This window comes from Sphaeramia orbicularis, chromosome 3, assembly GCF_902148855.1.
Source record: "Sphaeramia orbicularis chromosome 3, fSphaOr1.1, whole genome shotgun sequence".
Classification (NCBI taxonomy): Eukaryota; Metazoa; Chordata; class Actinopteri; order Kurtiformes; family Apogonidae; genus Sphaeramia; species Sphaeramia orbicularis.
Genome location: NC_043959.1, coordinates 19,842,846 through 19,858,447, shown reverse-complemented (window position 1 = coordinate 19,858,447; position 15,602 = coordinate 19,842,846). Strand labels below are relative to the sequence as shown.

Genomic DNA, 15,602 nt, shown 5'->3' with positions numbered 1-15,602 from the left:
CGGGGAGCTAATGGGCGGTTAAGTGCCTTGCTCAAGGGCACATCAGCCACCAACTATTTCTGCCAGTCTGTGGAATCGAACTGGCGACCCTTCTGTCACAAGCTGCCTCTCCAGCCCTCTGGGCCACGGCTGCCCCCCAACACAGACAATAAGCAACAAAAATCTTAAAAACAAAACTTGCTGAAAAAACTTACTGAACACAGACTCTGACATATGAAAAGTCATCATCTTCATTGGATTTTACATTAATTTTGGTTCAGGTGGTGCACCTAAACCTTATAAAGGGAAGCGAAACCCTCTGTTCTTTGGTAAATACAGAAATACTCAAAAACAGTACTACAACTTCAGTAAACATACTGAGTTACAATCCATAATATTAAATAACAACTGATAATAACATTCAACAAATGGATGAAATTAACCCATAAACATCCACCATCGACCAAAACAATCTACTCAAGTAACCTCTTTAATCCCTGTTGATCCTAGTGGATCAACAGGGATTAATACATGTAAATAATATCAATACATGTAAATAATTGGTGTAAAATACAGTTATTCATCTTTTCATGGTCATCAGATATGACCCATTTGGACATTCAGAGGCTCCGTAGTTACCATGGAAACATAGTCATCTTCTGCAACATTGATTCACAAGTAAAACTGATGGAATTGGATCAATGACACTGGATGGAAACACAGGGTTTATGTTCAATTAATGACAGATTTTGTATAAAAAGACACTTTTTTTTTTTTTTTTTACTTTTCTCTGTTTTGATACAACCTTTAAAATTACTCATGAACATCTACATGATCAGTGAATTAAACATGGGAAAATAGATGATTTACAATTATTTAAGAAAGGTTAAATAGAGAGAAAAAATCATGTGGGAACTGCCACAAAAGAAGCTCTGGGTCATTACAGGTTAATGCTTAAAAGTCCACCAACATTTTGGATCAATGCATGCGATGACAGTAGATGGAGACACAAGTTTTTATGTTCAGTTAATGATATATTTGCTGAAGAAGTCACTTTTTCTTCAGTTTCTCTGTTTCTGAATTAATAACCTTCAACTTTACTCTGAGCTGCAATGAACATCTACATGATTAGAAAATTAAATGTAGGAAAATACCTGATTTGCACTGAAAACATGCAAAAATAAAGCAGATAATATTACAGTCAATGGTGAGAAATCACTTATAGAGAAAACTGCCACAAAAGTAGCCCTGGGCCTTTATGGGTTAAGGCTAAATCTCTCATATGTCACACATCACATCCTCAAACTTAAGAAAAACTACTTTACTAAATGATTGCAGGTTATTTTCCATCCATCAACTAATCACATCAAACCAGCATTTTCTACCTCATTATTTACACGAGCTGTTAACTTAAACTCTTCTGAACACACGCTCTACTCACTGAGCGGTGAACTTGTCATGTTAAGGAGACGCAGACTCGAGCATCGTGGGCTGGGTTTCATATTGAAGGGGTAAGTGACGACGCGAGGGGATCGGACCCTCTGATGCCAATGTCCAGGGCTTCGACGCCCCGACGTCTAAAAACATCAAAAGAGCTTCGACGTCAAAAAAAAAAAAAAAAAAAAAAAAAAAAGGACCTGTCCAGTGTCAACTGTCACTTAACCCACGTCCCGCCGCTGCTGCAGCAGGTCAGGGGTGGAGAGGGAGTTTAATCAAGGGTTCTCCTGTTACAAAAGCACCTCACTCGCCTGCAGACGAGACAGAACGAATGGACTGGAACTACTACAGACCGAGAAGAGGACCATGAATGACAGAAAACCAACGGTAAACTGGATGTAGTACATGTAGATGAGGTCCCTAGAACCAGAAGAGTTGGGGAAGACTGCATTTCAATATGCTGCCTCCTCTGCATGGAACACCCTGCAAAACAACCTAAATCTATCTGAACTTGTTACTATCGGTGAATTTAAAGCTATTTTAAAGGAGCGGGAAATCAATGAGCTTGGTTAAAGTAATTGATCATTGTAATATGATTGTCACTATCGATTGTAAGTTTTTGTATTATGTGTTGATAATGTCTTGTCTTGTCAGAAACCGTGTGTTCTGCTGCTTTTCTTGGCCAGGTCACTCTTGAAAAAGAGATCTGTAATCTCAATGAGGCTTTTTACCTGGTCAAATAAAGGATATGTATATGTAGAGTCAACTATAATGAGGAAAGATAGCCTAATACACACTTACATAACACTAAACAAAGAAAAGAACACAGTAAAGATGATAAACAGGGTTTTAACAGGTGTCTACAAATTACATTTAAAGGGCTCATATTTCTCTAAACCCACTTTTATTAGCCTGGGGTTCATTTATTTATGTATTTGGACCCTAATAGTTCATACAGTTTGAAGTTGAACCCTCCAGGTGCTGCAAAGCTATCTTTACATTCACTCAAAAATCGAGTGGATTTCTACAACCTGTTTTAATTCCTGCTTAATTTGTTACATTTTATAACTAATTATGTCACGACATTTGACCATAAAAGGTCCAGACTTCTGACAAATATTTCTCAGAGTACGACATAATTGTTTGTCAGCAGCAGCGGTTGTAGTAAAAACTGAAAATATGTGCAAACGTCGAGCAGACATCTTTTTTTTTTTTTTATCCACATGACTCTAGTTGTGGAAAAAGGTCTTTTCGTTGTAGTTTTGTGTGGTATACCAATTGCGCTACACCAAAAAAAAACACCTCTTGAAAGCGCAAAAACTTTTAATTAAAAAACGAGAGCTTGGGCCAAATTGTCGTTTTTCAAATATGTAAATCTTTATGCGCAAGTTATATATTCGTGCAATTTGTCAATAAAAGCGACTAATGACACCCAGTCCGACATCATTTAGCATCAAAAAACTCAACCCATATTCTGCAGGTTAAAGGGTTTAAATGTAGTAATTCTACTGTCAATTACTGTCACATCCAACCAATTCTACAAAGCCCTATGAGGCAACCTTGTTGTGTCATAGGGCTCTACAAATAAAAGTGAACTGAATTGAATTGAAATATCAAAAAATGATCTAAATTCCCATTAGTGTTTCGAATAAAGATCTGCTGGTCTCCCATGGTGAGGAAAACTAACACCACAGGGCTGTTGAGCAAGGCATCAGAAAGTAACCAGACGGAATGAGAACCATTAAGAAACAACTTGGAGTTTTTTGTAGCATTGATCATTTCTTTCCTGCTACTTTTTATTATACGTACACTTGCAAATATTCTGATTCTAAATGATGAATGTATTTCCTCCTTAGGGTCAATCAAATGAATGTGAATCACAACAAAACGTCAAAAAAATATCAAAATGAAAAATGTAAAACTATTAAAACCTTGATCAGAAGTGGAGTCGACCTTTGGATTTCGTCACAACAAACACCTTTTCTACCATGAATCAATCACTCAGCGAGGTGTAAAACCTTCAAAGCTCCAGTTTATGGGAATGCATGGAGGATAAAACCGACAAGGACAGAGGACAAACCAAAGCTATTTGAGGCTCGACAACAAACAATTAGAGCCTCTCTATTGTAGCTCAACAATTAGTTCCATGTGGAGAAGCAGCAGAAAACCTCGAATGAAGCAGGAATGGAAAAAAAAAACAGAAGCAAAGAGCGGAGACGAGAGGAGAATCTTCAACACGTTCTGGTTCCTCAGAAAGGGAATCATCGTGTGTCGGCTGGAAACGCTTTAGTTGAAACCAGACGACCACAAACCAGATCCGGCTCTGGATGGAGTTTCACTTCAGGTTGTAACTTCACCACAAACTAATCGAATAACAGTGACATCCAGAGGCCTGGATCTACTGACGCAAAGAGTCAAAATAAACGGGAAATCCAACTGGTGTCTAGAAAACCATGACAGATAACAGGTGGCCGTTGTAGTAAATAAGACATTAAACAAGAAAATGATTAAATGAGTGAAAGTAAAACTGAAAAATGACGTTAAATAGAGCTGCACGCTTCCATATGTTAATCATTTTGCTCATTTTGATGTTAATATCATTAGCTATAGTTATCAGTGATGTAGTTATTTATGTTGGTCATAGAATTATTCATTTTTCCTCATTATTTTGTTAAATTAAGACTTATTTTGTTCATTTTTTGTTACTTTTGGTGACAATTCCATTCATTTTTTCATTGATATTCCTCTTTTTTGTTGAATTGGTTAATTTCTTCCTCATTTTCTGGATTATTTGGTTCACGATTCTGATATAATTCTAATTTCTATAATTTCCACTTTTGTTCATTTTGGTGATAATTTTGTTCGTTCCTCTTATCGGTAAATTATGCTGTTCATATTTTTGTGCAATTGTTTGGAATATTATGTTCATTTTGTTGACTTAATGCTGATTTTCTTCACTTATTTGCCCATTTTTGTTCATTTTGGCGTTAATATCATTAGCTATAGTTATCAGTGTCATAGTTATTTATGTTGGTCATAGAATTCATCCATTTTTCCTCATTTTGTTAAATTAAGACTTATTTTTGTTCATTTTGATTATCTCATTCACTTTTATTGTTTGATAAAGTTTTCACGAATTTTTTTCTGAATTTGTTCACTTTTTTGCATTATTTTGTTCATTTTATGGTTTCAGTGCTTATTTTGTCCAGCTTTTTCATTGATTTTATCATAATTTCCAATGTTTTCCCATTCATCCTCTATCATTTTGTTGATTTATTGCATTTTTCTTTAAATTTATGTGTCCATCCCGGATTTCTCAACATTTAATTCGAACCTTCACTGTTTTTGAACTTTTTTATTCTTTATACTTTAACCATCTGATTAGAAAAAAACATCTGTAACACTTCACAAAATAAAAAAAAAAAAAGATAAATCAAAGAAATAGTTGACAGATTCATTGACACACATGCTAAATCAACAGCAGTTCATCTGTTTCACTGTATAAGCCACAAAAAAACCTGGTGAATCAATGTTTTTTTCCAGTAAATTACTTGACACAGGAAGGTTACGCGTTTGTTTGCGAGTCACATTTATGTTTTGCAAAATTAAGTCGGTAATTATGGTGCATTTTCATCTTCAGTTTGACCCCGACACTGAAAGTTTGAAATAAACAAGGTTTTTTGAGCAACGTCAAGAAAATGAAAAAAAGAACACCATCCTGGACAAAAACACAGCCAGTTCTGTGTTGAAAATGGAGTCACATGAGCAGCGAGCAGTGGCAATTACCAACACGGAGATGGAAATGTCCCGTTTAATTACCATCCGTCTTCCTGGGTCATGTGACTCTGCATCATTCCTCCTTCAATGACACATTTATGGAAACGACACAAAAAAAACCCACAACTGTAAAATCTGCATGACTCTGGAACTGAGGCCGTTCCTCTCACATGCAATAAAAATATCATCCAAAACAATTTCCTCAAACACTCACACACTTTCTCCAGAAGAAAAAAAGGAAATTAAAGGAGTTCATTAATAAAAAACAGAAGGTGGTTGGACTAAACGTGTGAAGGCTGAAAGCAGTTTCCTCAGCGGCTTGGATTTCCACGTGCGGATGCAGGCGACGGCGCCATTAAATGATTCATACTTACGAGCTGTTTAATTATTCAGAGGGCGGGAATAATTAACAAGGCATCTGGAGGAGAAGGAGTTTGTTAAATGGAGATTTTTTTTATCCATTTCCAAAGCTTTAACATTAATGCAGTGAGCTCAGGTGACTGGAGTGAATGATGTTTTAAATAAAGCAAATAATGGCACAAAAGTCACTTGTTGGTTTCTGCAGGAATAGCTTAGAAAATGAAATGATGACGTAACACTGAATGATCTGGACAAAACCTTGTAATGACCAATAAACCACATTTTCTTCATCATTATAATAAGAATAAGAAGGGCTAACTAAATATTTAATGGTGTTTTTAGTCGTTCACTAAATACTAATTAACCCTTAGGTGCACCAGTATCTGGACCCTCCACTTTTGCATAAATGGGTCAAAATGACCCATGTTAAAATCAATGTGTTTTTATGACACTTTTTTGTCTTTTTTTTTTCTTTTTTAAATAATCATTTGTATTATATTTTTGGTGCACAAAAAATGATTTCATGTTATATGTTTTATTTATTAATTTTCTTATTATATTTTTTAAAAACATTTTTCCCAATTATATATGTATTTTTTTTAGTATTCAGAAAATTTGAAGAGCAAAGTATATATATACTATATAATATGCAGTCACAGAAAAAAATATTAGACCATCCCTTGTTTTCTTCAGTTTCTTGTTCATTTTAATGCCTGGTAAAACTAAAGGTCCATTTGTTTGGACAAATATAATGATAACAAAAATAGCTCATAGTAGTTTAATTTCAGAGCTAATATCTATCCATTTTCCATGTTTTCTTGATAATAACCAAAATCACTTCAGTTCTTACATCAATATCTATGGCACTGTACTGACAAAAACAGTGCTTTTAGACATTCCATGTTTTCTTTTCTGTCTGTTTTAGTCACATGATACACACAGGAGTTAGTACTGGATTGCATAACCATTGTGAGTGATGACTTTAATGGTCTAATAATTTTTTTTCCATGACTGTATATTATATAACAGCAATAGAACAATGTCAACAATGTTGACTAAAGGTAGAGTGAGTTCAGATGTAATTCTATTGTAAATGAATGCGGGTCATTTTGACCCACCTATGGAAGCTTGGTGTAGTAATACAAAAACTACAATTTCATAAAATCTATAAAGTCAAAAATGTAAATCACGTCAATATCACGTTTTTGACAAATACCTGGAATATGAAACAAAACCAACTTTTCATTGCAAAGATCTTGCAAGAACCCAACCTCAGCAGGTCATTTTGACCCACTTATGCATCTAAGGGTTAAAAAGGTGAATCTGCTGAATTAATTTACATATAATCACATATGTCAGTCCAGCTCTGTGGATGACACAGCTGATATCAATAATTATCACCTTAAATGCCAAATGATTATTTCTTTCAAGATGAAGTTTCAGTCATGAATGAAAGATAAAGTCAGTTTTATCTGGTTTCAAATGAGTCATAGATCATGACAATAAGAAGAATAGAAGAGTTAAGCTATCTACAGATCTATCCAGGGCACAAATAGATGCAGTGTTTGCAAAAGAAGCAGATGATGGATGTATTTGTCAGTGAAATGAGGGGCTCTGTCTACAACTAGACAGAAAATGAACACAGACTATGACACAGGATCAAAATTACTAGAAAGAACCAAAAATAAGAAGAACATGGACAGAATGATCTAGACAAACTAAAATGTTTGAGCACATGGAAAATAGTTGAAAGTTTATTTGTATGTCATAGAATGTAATTGTTTTTCATTATAAATATGATAAAAATTGCAAGTCCCTTTTTTATTTTTTAGAATAAAACACTGTTTTAAGCATTTATTATATATAATAAAGATAATTAATGACTAGATATTGAAAGTTAAGATGGTGCAAAAGAATTGGCTAAAAAGACATTTTCTGATACTTTAATTGCTAAAAAAAAAAAAACCATAAAGAAATCCAGGTGGGCTGTTATAATGGTAGTCCTTGTAGGATTATGAGTCGCCTACAACCAGAAAACTGTGATTCTACGTCCAAACACCGTCTTGACCTTGTGGCTAAAGTTGAACATATTCACTTGGTTTAAGTAGAAATTCACTGTATCTGTGACTGGAACTCAAAGTATGTTGGGTTTTCCCCATTCGTCTAAATTTTACTCGTCACTAGAATCACGTGAGTGAAAACAAGCTGCTGCTGCACATTCATCAGTCTTAGTTTCTTTAATGGACGTGAAGATGGGGCTTTCCATCACATTCTAAGCCTTTTCATCTGTATGTTATAAACGGTGAAAACGCTGTTACTCAGATCATGGATTGTGAGTCTACCTCAAAAGACCCTCGTAGGATGTTTGGGCCACGTCGACCAGACTGGATTAAATGTGAGAAATAGTGACAAATACTAGGACGACGTCTTAAAAGAACTGAAATAAAGACAAAGGTGGATGATTTAGTAAAGCATCCTGTTTCAGAGGCTTCATGCAGCCAGCGTTCGTCACGGTCCAGACTGCTGCTAGTTTTCATTTTAAGTCCATGTTCTGGACTCGTGCAGGTTTTTCCTCGATCCAGATCTCAGAGTCTGGACTCTTTTTGTGTCTGTGCTGCCGTCTGGCCTCAGACTCCGGCTCAAATTGGATTCGAAGCCATTAGTGTCCCAACTCGAAGCATATGTTCCGAGTTGGTGAGCATTTCATTTCACGAGACGTCGACAACGAGAAGGAGGAGGAGGAGGAAGGGGCTGAGGCAAAAAAAAAGGAGAGGGAAAAAGAAAAAAAAAGAAAACACAGACGCCGCCTCAGAAAAATAAACCAGACACAAACAGCGAGTCTGTGGCTCAGTGACGGAGTAGAGACGTCCCACGCTCCGACCAAAGAAAGAAACTTTGACTTCAGGGTCACGTTCCACAGAATCTGCCTCTAATACCATCATATGTTCCTGCATTAGATCCGTCAAGGCCTCCTCCCTTTAACGGCCTACAAACACAATCTAAACCAAATTAATATAAAAACCAACGTATGATCATTAAAACAGGCTGCTGGAGGAGGAATTAAAACATCTAATTTTACTCATTTACACTTTTTAAAGGTGAATATTTTTCTGTTTCTTTTCTCCTCTGTGACTTGTCGACAAAATATGACATCAGAGAACATGTCCAGCTTCTGGAAACACTGACATTATACTAATACTAATCATTTACACACAAAACTAATCAGCAGATTAACCAAAAACATAAAACATTGTTAGTTCCCGAGCTAAAACTAACTAAATGAAGCAGGTTTTTGTGGATGTCTCCTCAAGCTTTTCCAAATCTCAGAAAAATGTCACAGCACTGAACAAATTTAAATGTCACTTTTCATTGTTAAACTTCTTGTTTTCCTGCAGGAGGAACCCAAACCCCCTCCACGCATGATGCACCTCAGCCGGACTGATGATACATGAACTCAGCTCCCATCAAGACAAAACACACATGTCCTTAATGCTCTAAAATAATAATAATAGTACATTACACTTATATAGTGCTTTTTTGGACATTCAAAGACGATTCACAAACAAAACAAAAGGGCTAAAGAAAATGCAAGTTTGAACTGGTGAGTTTTGAGTAGTGATAAGAAAATAAGAGTTAAGAGCTGCCTTAAAGTCTGAGTTGAGGATACTGAGTCAACATCAGTCAAGATAACATCAATGCAACTGAAACTCCAAATAAGAACCAACAACAAAACCCAAGTAGCTGAAACCCATTAAAAAAGTGAATATTAGGTTCTGCTCATTGGTTCCCATTAGCCCGTTTGGCAAAAGCTAGAACACTAACGTCACAACAGGGAGCTTTAAAACAGCCAAAAGTAGGAAAGAAAATGACCAAGGAAATGAAAAACATCAGGAAAAACTACAATAACGATCTGGGTGATAAAACGACAACAGAACTTTTGCTTTTCATAAAACTCTATAACTTTACTTTGCAATGTCAGTTATTTTATCAGATATTAAAGAAAATGTCTTCAGGGTTTATTTGGTTTTACACTGTCAGTGGAGTTGTTTTATTTTACTTCCATGTCCTCATATAATGTGTTCAGGTACTTTTTCTCTGTTCCAAGCCGTTACATCTCTCCTCAGCTATTGTGCTCATAAATAAAGCCAGACAAAAGATCACAGTGACCGTGACCTTTGACCTCTGGCAGCCAAATTTGTTTCAGTTCCTTCCTCCAACTGAATATTTAGGCATAATTTGGCCATTGTGTCAAACCACTAATGGTAATAGTTACTGACCAGGGAATGACACACTTTTCCTTGACCCCAGCTCCAACATGAAGCCAGTGCAGATGTGTTGTAGCTGTAATACCACTGATGACCACTAGGAGAGATTCCAAAACACTGGCTCCCATAGACTTACACTGACCTTCCCTCTACAAATACCCTTTTTCCTGTTGAGTCGGACTTTTGGTTTATTTAGTAAAACATTTTTTTCCTGGCATCTCCACTGTATTTGTGGTTAAGAGGTTTGTTTGTTTATCTGTTTATTTTGAATATTGCATTAAAATCAAACCACAACAGAATTATATAAAAGAAAGTCAAACATTTGAAAAAGAGGGGGATGAAGTTTAACTTATAATCTCCCGCCCCCTTACCCCATCCTTCACCTACCCTAAATTCCTGTCTGATTCGCTGAGCAACTCAAAAACCCTCACATATCAGACTAAATTCTGACTATACACAAAAGACAAAATTGCTGTACATATATCAAAGATAGACTCTGTCCATTTTGCAGCAGCATTTCACATTAAAATAAACTCCGTCCTTTTCATAGTAGTTCCACTAACAAGATGTAAAATGACTTTGTTTTGCTACATTTACCACAAAGTTTAGCATTTTACCAAGTTGGTAAGATAGTGATTAGCATTAGCTCACATCTGCCCCTCAGGCTCCTGTAGTTCAGCCCCTTTTGTCCAAATATGGCCACTTCAGACTCCAAAAAGCCAACATGGCGACAGCCAAATCACAAAATGGTAGAAACTGAAGGATGACATTACTGCTCTACCGTCAACTGATATAAATGCATCTAAGAAGATTTCATGATGACACTTGTGAATGTTCTACCACTAGAAATAAGAAATATCCTGAGGTTTTACACTCCAGCCACTAAGAACTCAGATTGGCTGACATTACAGGGGCATTTTTGTCTTTTACACATAAAACAGTGCAGGTTTCATGAAGCCAAATTTATGACTTAAGACATTTTTCTCATCGTTTCTGGTCAAATTTCAGACCTTCCAGTCACATAAATAACAGTCCAACAGGCCTCATAGTTATTGTGTTGAACCGGTCTGAACCATGTTTACGTTACGCATTTGTCCGTGACTAATGTTTGTGCTACTGACATTCAAGCTGCTAAAGCTCATAAATGAACCTGTTGGGTAATGACTTATTATACACCAACCTGCAGAAAAAATACACTAAAAAACAAAAACAAATGCACTAAAATATGCAAAAAAGGTACAAAAAATACAATAAAATATTCAAAAACTATGCAAAAATACACTAAACACACAAAAACTATGCTGAAATGTGAAACCCTCCACCTATGAATGATTGCTGGATGATGAATAATTATACACCAACATGCTAAAAATAATGATAATAATAAAACAATAGTAAAATAAATAATACAAAAAAATACACTAAAAACCACAAAGAAATGCACTAAAATATACACACAATGCAATAAAACAAACCGCAATATTCAAAAACTATGCAAAATACACAAAAATGCACTAAAATATGAAAAAATTATGAAAAATACACAAAAATACACTAAAAACCACAAAGAAATGCAATAAAATATACAAAAAAAAATTAGTAAAACACACTGCAATATACAAAAACTATTCAAAATACACTAAAATGCACTAAAATATTTTTAAAATTATAAGCGAATACACTAAAATATGCTAAAATGTCAACCCCCACACCCATGAATGACTGTTGGAGGCTCCACTCATTCCCATCTCCACGAGGATCAAATGACCAACACTAAAGATTTACAAAGAAAATACAGTAAATATCATTGATGATGTGTATTGGAATTTTTTAGACCAGTGAGCATCAGATTTAACAATTAATTATCAATTTTAAGGATAATTGGACAATCACATTTTAAGACTTTTTAAGGATCCGTGGACACTGTAAAGCCACAAATAACCGTCAGACGTTTTCAGGTTTCACTCAGGACTAAAAATCTGCGTGTAAACCCTGATTGGCCGTCACCTTGTGTTCATTTCAGCCTCTAACGTGTTTAAGCCGCAGCTCAACATTTGTGTTTTCATACGTAGTTCAGAGCGATACCTTCCACTCTGCACAAAAGGAGCTGCTGTACTCCATCACAGAAATCTAAATATTCTGTCCGTGGGGGAGGGGGGCATTAGCTCGGATTGGATTTCAAAAGGCTGCCAGCCCCCCCCCCCCCCCCCCCCCCCGCTGACATTTTTTTTCCTCCTTCTGCTTTCAGAGAAGCAACAACTTTATTTATGTACAAATAGTGTGGATGCAGAGAGAGAGGAACATTATCTCTGAAATCTAAACAAGGCTTTACTTTCCCAGAACAGAGCGTGGATTCTATAAGCACTTAAACATGAAGGGGGGTGGGGGGGGGTCCCAACCAACCCGCTTTAAGAATGACAGGCTAAAACACTGCAGGCTCTGTGGAAGCCAGGAAACAGCCTAATGTATTTATCCAAACACATATCTGCTGAGCCCCCGCGGCCCCCGCTTCCTCAAACACCACCGGACAGCAAAAACTCAACAAAGTCACTGAAAACCATCCAAATTATCAACGTTTATTCGGTTCACTTTAGTGTTAGGTGTGTTTCCATTAGGTTTCACCAGAGAAGATTCCATGTAAAGGTTGGATGAGGTGGTTTTTACCTTTTTTTAGAAGGTGTTAAAGAGCACGAGAGGACGTGGAAACACCTTTTTCTAATACATTCTGACATATTCAAAATTAAACTCATGTGATGTCCAGCACAACAGGTAATATGGACAGAATAGAATAGAATAGAATGTCATTGTAACACAAAAAGTACAACAAAATTAAAAGTGCCATCCAATCTGTGCATCATGTATAAAACCTACCATAAAAATACTTTTGGGTGAAATCCTATTTTATTCATATTTTTATAGGAGATATTATTCCTTGGTCTTATAAATCCCAGACATTATCAATGATAACAGATGTAAAACACTATCAGAATGCTCCACTTCTACTGAAAACCATTAGAATTATGACAGTTTATTTGGTTCACTACAGTGATTAGGTGTGTTTCACTGTAGAAGATTCAAAGAAGAAAAGCTTCAACTTCATGTAAAGGTTGGTTGAGGTGGTTTTTACTTTTTTTGAGAAGGAGTTAAGGTGCAAAAAAGCACGTGGAAACACCTTTTTCTAATAAATTCTGACATATTCAACATTAACCTCACATAATGTCTTGAACAAGTAATATGAATAGAATAGAATAGAATAGAATAGAATAGAATACAATACAATAGAGTAGAATAGAATAGAATATCTTTAGCGTCACTGTAACAAGTATGACAAAATAAAAAGTGTTATCCAATCTGTACATCATATATCAAACCGATACTTTTTATATTACTATAAAAATGTGAATAAAAGCAGCTAAAATAAATAGGTTTCAGGTAAAATCCTACTATTTCAGTTGCTTTTATTTATGTTTTATAGAAGATCATATTATTCCTTGGTCTCATTCACATTATCAATGAAAATAGATGGAAAACACTACCAGAACACTCCACTTCTTCCACTGAAAACCAGCAGAATTATGACGGTTTATTCAGTTCACTACAGTGAGTAGGTGCGTTTTCATTAGGTTTCACTGTAGAGGATTCCAAAAAGAAAAGCTTTGACTTCATGTAAAGGTTGAATGAGGTGGTTTTTACCTTTTTTGAGAAGGAATTAAAGTGCAAAAAAGGATGTGGAAACACCTTTTTCTAATAAATTCTGACATATTCAACATTAAACTCATGTGATGTCTAGTACAACAAGTAATATGGACAGAACAGAATAGAATAGAATAGAATAGAATAGAATAGAATACATTTATTGTCATCGGACCTGTCCATAGATGCGCTACAACAGTGGCAAACGCACAGCCCGTGGGCCAAAACCAGCCCACCAAAGGTTCTAATTTGTCCCACAGTATGAATTTACAAAGTGAAAAATTTTTACTAAAGTTATTAAGAGTCAAAGGTGTCATACTTGTTTAAGTTCAGGTTCCATAGTATAATGACCTATAAATAATGACTCCAAATTTCAATCAAAATTTAATTGTAAAAAGTCAATATCGGATCGGTATCAGCAAAACTAATCCTAAAAAATCCATATTGGGACATCACTAATTATTATTATATTAAGTATTTCACATCAGTTTCAAATGGTGATGATTAAAAACAGTCGTGTTTCATCCACATTTTTTCGTATCATACAAATGTTGATGGAAATGTCTGATAAACGTCTCTTATTATTGATTTTCCTTCAGTAAATATTTTAATTTTACATCAACGTTTCAGTTTCAGAGGCAGAAAAACACACAGTCTGAGTGTTAAAGTACAGAATTATAACTGAGCTCTAAGACAATAGCTCCAGTCCTGTAAAAACACTGAAATCACACACAAAACAAACCAAGTTGAGAGCAGGAAACCTTGATAAGGCAGAGAAATCCCACAACAACAACAGAAGCAGTAGAAACAGACAGTCTGAGTTCACTACAGCACAAAAATCATTACAAACAAACACGTAAACGGCATCTTAATTAATAGAAATGTGTCTAACACCACAGTACAGACCCTGAAGGATGTTTTACTATTAAATATATGCATCAACAACAGCCCAGTAACAGTCACCACCTTCTATCCACCAAACATTTCAGATTACAGAAGAACACAACACAGCATCAGCAGACACACTGAATGTTTCAGACCAGGAGTGTGTCTGGAAACCCACTCAAACAGTTCCTGAGTAATGAGAAGAAAAGAAATAATGCATTATATATGTCCTTCTGAGTTCGTCTGTGGTTCTGCGGATGTTCTGCCGGTTCCTTTATGTTAAACTGAGGTTAAAAAAATAAACTTAAAACTGTCTCGGAGACGTCAACAAGCACAGATGGAAGCAAATGTAGAAGAACTTAGTGTCAGAAATAGTTAATAATTAAAAGGATTTTAATTTATTAGTATTTCCACTTAAAATATTAAAAACAGTTCCAGTGTCCCTGTGCGTCAGCGTCATGTTCTATCTGAATCAATCCCCAGTTGAATGTGTGAGGTTGTCAGGTTCTGTTCTATGTTCCAGTCCTGTGGTCTGGATGCAAATCAATCTAACCATAGAAGTGGGCGGGACTTTCACTGGAGGAGAACTCAACTCATGTAGTCCAAGTCCATATATGACTTCTATCAGTGACCAACAGGAACTAGATTGATATCTGTAACCATTTACATGTTATAAAACATCAAATTACTGCATCTATTACACACTTGTTACTTCATTTATTCACATTATATATATTTTTCTTTTTTTCGTCACTTTAAAACATTTTTTATATTTTTTCTATCTTTTATTTTTCGATTGTATTTAATACATATTGTCTTGTGTTGCTGTACATTTGAATTTCCCTGTTGGGTATCAATGAAGTCCATCTTACCTTATCTTATTTTATCTAAAAATATGGACCATTATAAGAAAAGGCACATTTTTAGTAATTCAAAAATTCATCAAAAATGCAAAAATCTAAATTTGTCAAAACTGTGAACAAACTTTGTAGACATTGTCACCAAGAAGACAAATATAATATCTGAAATGAATCCGACCAGTAGTTTCAGATGTTTGTTGAAAATTGTTGAAGATGATGACGCTGGACACAACGCCTTCGTAATCGCTCATGTCATATCAGCTGATGGATAAAAAGCTGCTAAAATTACCAATGAATCCACCAGTTTCTTAACCCTTAGGGGTCTGAGCCTATTTTGGCCGTTTTT

The 15,602-nt window shown here is 35.5% G+C and overlaps 1 protein-coding gene across 2 annotated transcripts in view; it reads right to left on the bottom strand.

Annotated features, from left to right (window-relative positions):
- Nucleotides 1-15,602, bottom strand: part of mpped2a (metallophosphoesterase domain containing 2a) — a 106,096-nt gene that overhangs the window by 81,976 nt on the left and 8,518 nt on the right. The window lies entirely within an intron of this gene.